The following is a 6,771-nucleotide window of genomic DNA, read 5'->3' as shown; positions in this document are numbered from 1 at the left end:
AAAACATTTAAACTAGGCAGTTTTCTAATCTCTGAGGGAATCTTGTTCCACAGAACAGATCCTCTGTAGTGTAGGCTCCTCTTTGCAGACTCAGTTTTGGGTCTGGGGACTTCTCGCGTTTCACTGTTGGTTATATTCGTTGAGCCGACACGAACATCGTTTTTGCATCGTAGAATAACCTCCATTTCACTTTGCCCGGCAGCAGATTCAAGACCAGAACAGGTAAGTTTTTATCCCTCATTTAATTCCCATTTGCAGTTAACAAATAAGAGTGTGTGTTCCCTATGTATTAATTACATCAGTACACATTCGCAGCATATAGTAATTCTCTACGTGTAAGCTTTCCAAAGATTTGTTTTTTTATTTTTCGTTAAGAACATTTGTTCCACAGTAGAGTTTGTGCACTGGCCTCCCACGTTGCCTTCTCCACAAAATTGCTCTCCTCTACACACCATTACGTTAATATACCTGGGTATCTTGTTAGGTCCCAGATCAGTTTTAGCCGCACAAAGGTCACAAAGTCCTTCTGTTTTATTTTCACAATCACCTGTAGAGGTTGTATTGGGGAAGAACTGGCCAGCCCCGGCCCCGGCCCGGCCCGTCGACCTGCCCGTCCTGTCTTTGTAGTCGCTTGACTCGTCCCTTCTTATTCTACTTCTATTAGTCTGCACAGGAATTTGAGCGAATTTCCGAGTAATGTTGTAGATTTTCATCCTTATCAACATCGTGTGGTAGGACAGCAGGTTGGGAAATTTATCCGCTTCCGCTTTAGTAAAGGCCATGTAAGCAGGGTTGAAGTAGCCCAGTGGGCCTGGCTTTAATCCCAAAAGTTTGAGGCCTTTCGTTAACTCTTCGCCATTGCGTGGAACTTTCCACCTCCAAATCAATCCGCCGAAAAGAATAGGTAGATTAGCAGCCAAGAAAAGTACTCGAATGGCCATCTACGGAAAGATAAGGAAAATGAAAAACATATTAAAATCCCAGTACAATAGGGAGGCCACACTAATATCCGATTAAATCAGGAAAGATTTCATAAATTTGAATATCATGAAACCTGTGAACCCTCAGGTCTACGGCTAAAAGTCGCCGAATCTAACCGTTAGTAAATACAGTTGGCTCTCGATAACGCGAACCCTCGCTAACTCGAATCTCGCGCTAACTCGAGTTCATTTTTGTTTCCCTTCAGATCATTTCTATATAATTCTACCCTCGATAACTCGAACCATGTTTTGAACGTGTTACAAGTCGAAAACAAACCGTGCATTGAAGTCCGAAACCAGCATTGAAAAAACAGAACACTAAGAAAAAAGAAACAATCAAAACAAGAATTCTTCGTGTCACTCCAGTTCAAATTCAGTGTACATCCATGTATATCAATCAAGCTTTGTTACTTAATTCCTTTTTCGAAATGTCAATCTGTATCAGTCTCGCTGCCCTTGAAGTGCATTCACTCCCCATGCATCTATTTGCTTATTTGCTTATTCCAAGTTATTTGCTTGGAGCTCCTGATAACTTGATCGAGCTCCTGCTAACTGGAACTTTTTTTCAGTTTCCCTAGAAGGTTCGAGCTATCGCGGGAGTCGATTGTAAAACACATTGCAAGGGACGTTCAATTTTACTTCATGTTTAATTTAGAAGTGTGGCCATACAAATCTGTTCGAGCATTTTTGACGGGGATGCGGCGTGAATATAACTTCCTCAACTGAATTTTAAACCCTTTGGAAGCGTTTTTATAGGATAACCTTTCTGGGTAAGAAATAGACTTTCCATTTCAAGTAACGAGTGAATCGAGACGCCAGAGAACGCGAGGGTGAGCAGCAAAGTTGCGAGTCTTCTTTTTATGTTTGGCCCGGGATTCACTAAAATACAGAGGTTTTTACAGGTATTCTGTACAACAATAAATAAAAGTTTGCGTTTACAAAAATGTCAAAAAAGGAAACCGTTCACTAAATTTTCAAATATTTGACATCTCCTCTTAGGTTAGAAATATACCGAGGATAACCAAACCGATAATAATTTAGAAACCCCGGCAGGGTACCTGAGATTATAATTAACACAGTAAAGCGATATTATGAGAAGGGGAAACCCAAATCCCTAGTCGATCTATAGAGCGAGTATGGAGTTACCCAAATCATAGTGACACAGGCAAAAAAAAGTGCTCTCCGGGTACCGCTTTGCGTGATTCCCTGTTTCCCTGTTAGTTATTTCATTGTTTAAACAGTCCCAGTTATTGGTGAAAATCGAGCAAAGTTTGCTATAAGGACGTCCTTCATAACCCGTGATGAAAAAAATTTGAGGTGAAGTTTATATGGGATATCGTTTATCCACTAACAAATGTAACCGAGAAAACATCAATCCCTGACGGGGAAATAATTGTATGTCGTCTCCTCTGATATATCAACCTCCTAGTATATCAGTTCAAATCTACCCACAGTGCCCAAAAATGAGCTGTTCAATCATGCACCTTTGACAATATGTAGGGAAAATCTTGTACACTGACCGCCGATAGATCAGTAAGATAGCAATATCCCGCCTGAAATACTGCCATTTATTTTGCTTTGTATTGTCCAAATAAACGTGATGTTGCCTTATTATCGACCTTTCGATCTGAAACGCCGAATTCTCGGGTGATTTGAGTGCAAGGTCTAATACTCTGTGGTACGTTGAACGATTCAACCAAATTCGCCGTTTATCCTCGAAAGATTCAGCAATACGCATTATTATTAAAGTAAGATCATCATGTTGTCATAAAGGGATAATCAACGCACTAATTCGGGAATAACTAGCCAATGGGAATCACCATAATTATGTTAATTTTATATCCTATATAAATGTACAAAAAGGCAACGACCGCACGGTTTGTACAGGTACTCTGCTTGTAAGGTGGCTCGATACAGTTTTTCAGGGCCAATACCTGCCAAGTTTGAGCATAAACTACGTGGCCATAAAAAGAGGGTTTTGGAAAAAAATTGCCACCACAGTTGTATTAGATGACTGAGATGAAAAATTGTTATGATCAGGGTTGGAACGGCATCGGAGTTATTTATCATAGCAACGAAATGACGCTATTACCTATTTTACTTGCAGCAGTATATCTCGGCACTGGGAACTGTTCTTTGAAAATCATTCAGGGGAGCTTTTTCCTTCAATAGCAGCCTCGATGTTCGTGAAGTTTGAGCTAAATCTGTAAGAGCGTTATCGAGATATTTTTGGATAAAGATTTTGTGGTTAAAAATACGGTGAAAAATGGACAATCTTGGGTTCGGCTGTTATCTATAGCCCTTATTTTACTGCCTTACAATATATCAATAATCTTGAAACTAAAAGGTCATATAAAAGGAAGGTTAATCTCAAGAATCTTAAATTTTTAAAAAATTCTACCGAGCCGTTTAAAAAATATTTGCTAATTTGTTAAAGAAGACCAAAATGTTACAAAGCTGCTAACGAGAGCGCTTCGATACGTACTAATCAAACCCTAGCTTCTTTCTAGCATTCGGCTGGAGCTATCTCCCATGATCTTTCACATACGCTTTTAAAAAGATTGAAACTACTTTGAGGTGAAATTGCATGTCGAAAGCGCTTCATTTTCAACTGATAACGGCCAAACAACAATATTGTCCATTTTTTACTGCGTTTCTAACAATAAAAACTTTATCCCAAAATATCTCGATAACGCTCTTACAGATTTCGCTTAAACTTCACGAACATCGAGGCTACTATTGGAGGAAAAAGCTCTCGTGAATGATTTTCGAAGAACAGTTCCCAGTGACGAGATATACTGCTGCAAGAATGATAGGTAATAGTGTCATCTCGTTGCTATGATACACGAGGAGCCGCAAGCAGTAAAATTTTTGTCCCGTAATTTAATCAGTTAAATCATCAAAGTTGACAGGTCTTTCTGATGATCATAGCGACCGTTCGGTTACCATTTACACCTTCAGTGCGAAGACTGTCACGGGAACATTAAGACCTTCAGGATAATTGCTTACCATAACAGTGGTGGGTCGCGCGCGTCTGGTCGGTTTCGAAGAACGTGATCGTGACTGTTGTTTTCATTCAATGACTGTGCGCGTTGATATGCCAACGTTTAAAACAGACTGCAACATTAAATTTTTGTTATAAAAACAAAGAAGCTGCTGAGTAGAAACTACACCGTCCCAGACTTATTCCGTTTCATTCGTGTACTTTCATTTTGATGGGGTCTGTATGATGAATTTACTTCTGCCTTCTAATCAGGCACGTAAACAACATAGAGATAAAGCATTTCATTTTGCTTTTGTGGAGTAAATTCATCTTAAGAAAGTTAAACTAGTGGACCACTTTCTCCGCGTACTTGTAAAAATAGGCATTTAATATGTCGCGCTACAGTGTGAAAATCTTCTTGTCGTGGATTAGATTTCAGTATACATATTGTTAATCTTCATTTCGCGCCAGAATAAATTAGTTTGCGCGCAAAAAATCACAAGGTCCCACTTCGAGTCCACCTTCTGGAGATACGCCGGCATGGTAGCTGGAATACATTACCGAGGCGAAGATCTGGCAATTTTTCCTCCTCGTCTTTGTTTCCCCGCGATGTTTGTTTATATTTGTAGTGAGAATGCTGTGCATATCGGTGGATTTTACTTCAGTCAAGCGGCTTCAGTTCCTGCGGCTTGCTACTCATCATAAAGAAGAGTGCCGGAATCGCTTTGTTCGCCTTTAACAGATTTGTTGTCGAATGCACGGTAAAAGAACGGACTACTGTAAGGTAAGAATTGAAGTTTAAATTTGTTTCTCGGCGAAAAATAGTGCATACAACTCGTGAAACCCGTGAGTATTACCTCTGTTTAATATACCGAATGTCATGCGATGACTCATCGCTTTTACAATGGATAAGACGGATACAAACAATAATTTCTTTCGCAACGTTTAGTATAATTTAGTTAATATGGAGATCATAGATTTTTCGTTATATATGCTTCATTTCTTGGCTTATTCCGGCTACGTGCGAAAAATTAGATGACAATGTTTGTGTGCTATAATTATGCTGATAATTTCTTGCACCTTGAAACTCATGAAAGCCAAACTTGTTTAACCCTAGCAAAAAACTATTTTAATGGAGGAACTCAACCTGATAGTTGCACTAAAATCTAATAACTGTTACTGCATTTGCTTTCTGTAACCTCGTGCGTAGAACATACCTGAAGGTTACATTAATAATAATCACTGCATTTTCTCTCTGTAACCTCGTGGGTAGAACATACCTGAAGGTTACGTTAATAATAATCATTGCACTTTCTCTTTGTAACCTGGTGGGTAGAACATACCTGATGGTTACATTAATGAAAAATCACTGCATTTGCTCTCGGTAACCTCGTGGGTAGAACATACCTGAAGGTTACGTTACTATAATCATTACACTTTCTCTTTGTAACCTGGTGGGTAGAACATACCTGATGGTTACATTAATATATAATCACTGCATTTGGCTCTCCGTAACCTCGTGGGTAGAATATACCTGACGGTTACATTTAATAATAATCACTGCATTTGCTCTCTGTAACCTCGTGGGTAGAACATACCTGAAGGTTACGTTAATAATTATCATTGCACTTTCTCTTTGTAACTTCGTGGGTAGAACATACCTGATGGTTACATTAACAATAATAATTACTGCATTTGCTGTCCGTAACTTCGTGGGTAGAGTATACCTGATGGTTACATTAATCATTGCATTTTCTCTTTGTAACCTCGTGGGAAAAAAAATTAATGCCTCTCTCCTGGAAATTTTGTCCTGTCCTTTCAGCATAGTGATCTTTGGGTAGCGAATTCACGAAAACAGGTAAAACGCTTTTTTTAACAATCGCACTTATATTATTTGGCTTTTTGAGGGAGGTTGAACATTAATGGAATAGAATATAAAAAAAGCTCATAAAGCGGGAAAAGTTATCTTTACAAAATGCGCTTTATTTATTTATTTATTTATTTATTTATTTAGTCACTCACAAAACCTTACACAACATGAACAAAAGGTGTTAATTAAATTATAAAACTAATGTGACAAGGAAGCCTAACGAAGCTTGAAGCTTATATTAATAGGTTTCCTTCAACTACCTAGTGAACTAAGTTCATGGCTAAGTGCAGAGTGAGCAAGATCAGAAAATTAAACGACAGATCGGCTATCAGTGAGATAATTCTTTAAATTTTTTTTAAAAACAGATATAGAAGGAGAGCTAATTAGTGAAACAGGCAACGAATTCCAGATTTTAGGTCCTCGGTAAAGGATACTGAATTGCTTTATATTTGTTCTACAAAAATGAGGTCTATATTGAGAGGCTAGTCGAGTTTCGTATTGATGGACTTGATTACTACTTAAGAACAAGTCATGAAAGCTATTAGGCAAAAGATTATGGTGATAAGAATACATAAAGGTAGCGACAGAAAATGAATTAATACTAAATATGTCAAGGACTTTAAGCTGGCTAAATAAAGGGGCGGTATTTGCTAGATAGTGAGCTTTTGTTATGAGTCGCACTAGACGCTTTTGCAAAAGGTAAATACAGTTTAGGTTGGAACAGTAGGTGGAGGACCAGGCGACATTACAGTATGTTAAGAAGGGATATACAAGGGAGTAATACAAGGTCATCAAAGTTTGGGATGATAGGTAAAAGCGGGCTTTCGCAATAATTCCCACACTTTTCGAAATTTTTTTTTGAGACGAAATCAATATGTGGTTTCCAAGAGAGATGCTGATCAATGAGAACACCTAAAAATTTTCTCTCCGTGACTTGC

At 38.4% G+C, this 6,771-nt stretch overlaps 1 long non-coding RNA gene across 1 annotated transcript in view; it reads right to left on the bottom strand.

The window, feature by feature from the left end:
* Positions 1-223: 223 nt before the first annotated feature.
* Positions 224-6,771, bottom strand: part of LOC140948737 (uncharacterized) — a 23,080-nt gene continuing 16,532 nt past the window's right edge. The window contains exon 2 of the long non-coding RNA XR_012167086.1: positions 224-941. This is a non-coding gene — a long non-coding RNA (uncharacterized lncRNA). The remainder of the gene's footprint in view (positions 942-6,771) is intronic.

Source organism: Porites lutea, chromosome 9 (genome assembly GCF_958299795.1).
Source record: "Porites lutea chromosome 9, jaPorLute2.1, whole genome shotgun sequence".
Taxonomy (NCBI): Eukaryota; Metazoa; Cnidaria; class Anthozoa; order Scleractinia; family Poritidae; genus Porites; species Porites lutea.
Note: the sequence above shows the minus strand (reverse complement) of the source record. Positions and strands in the feature narration are given on the sequence as shown.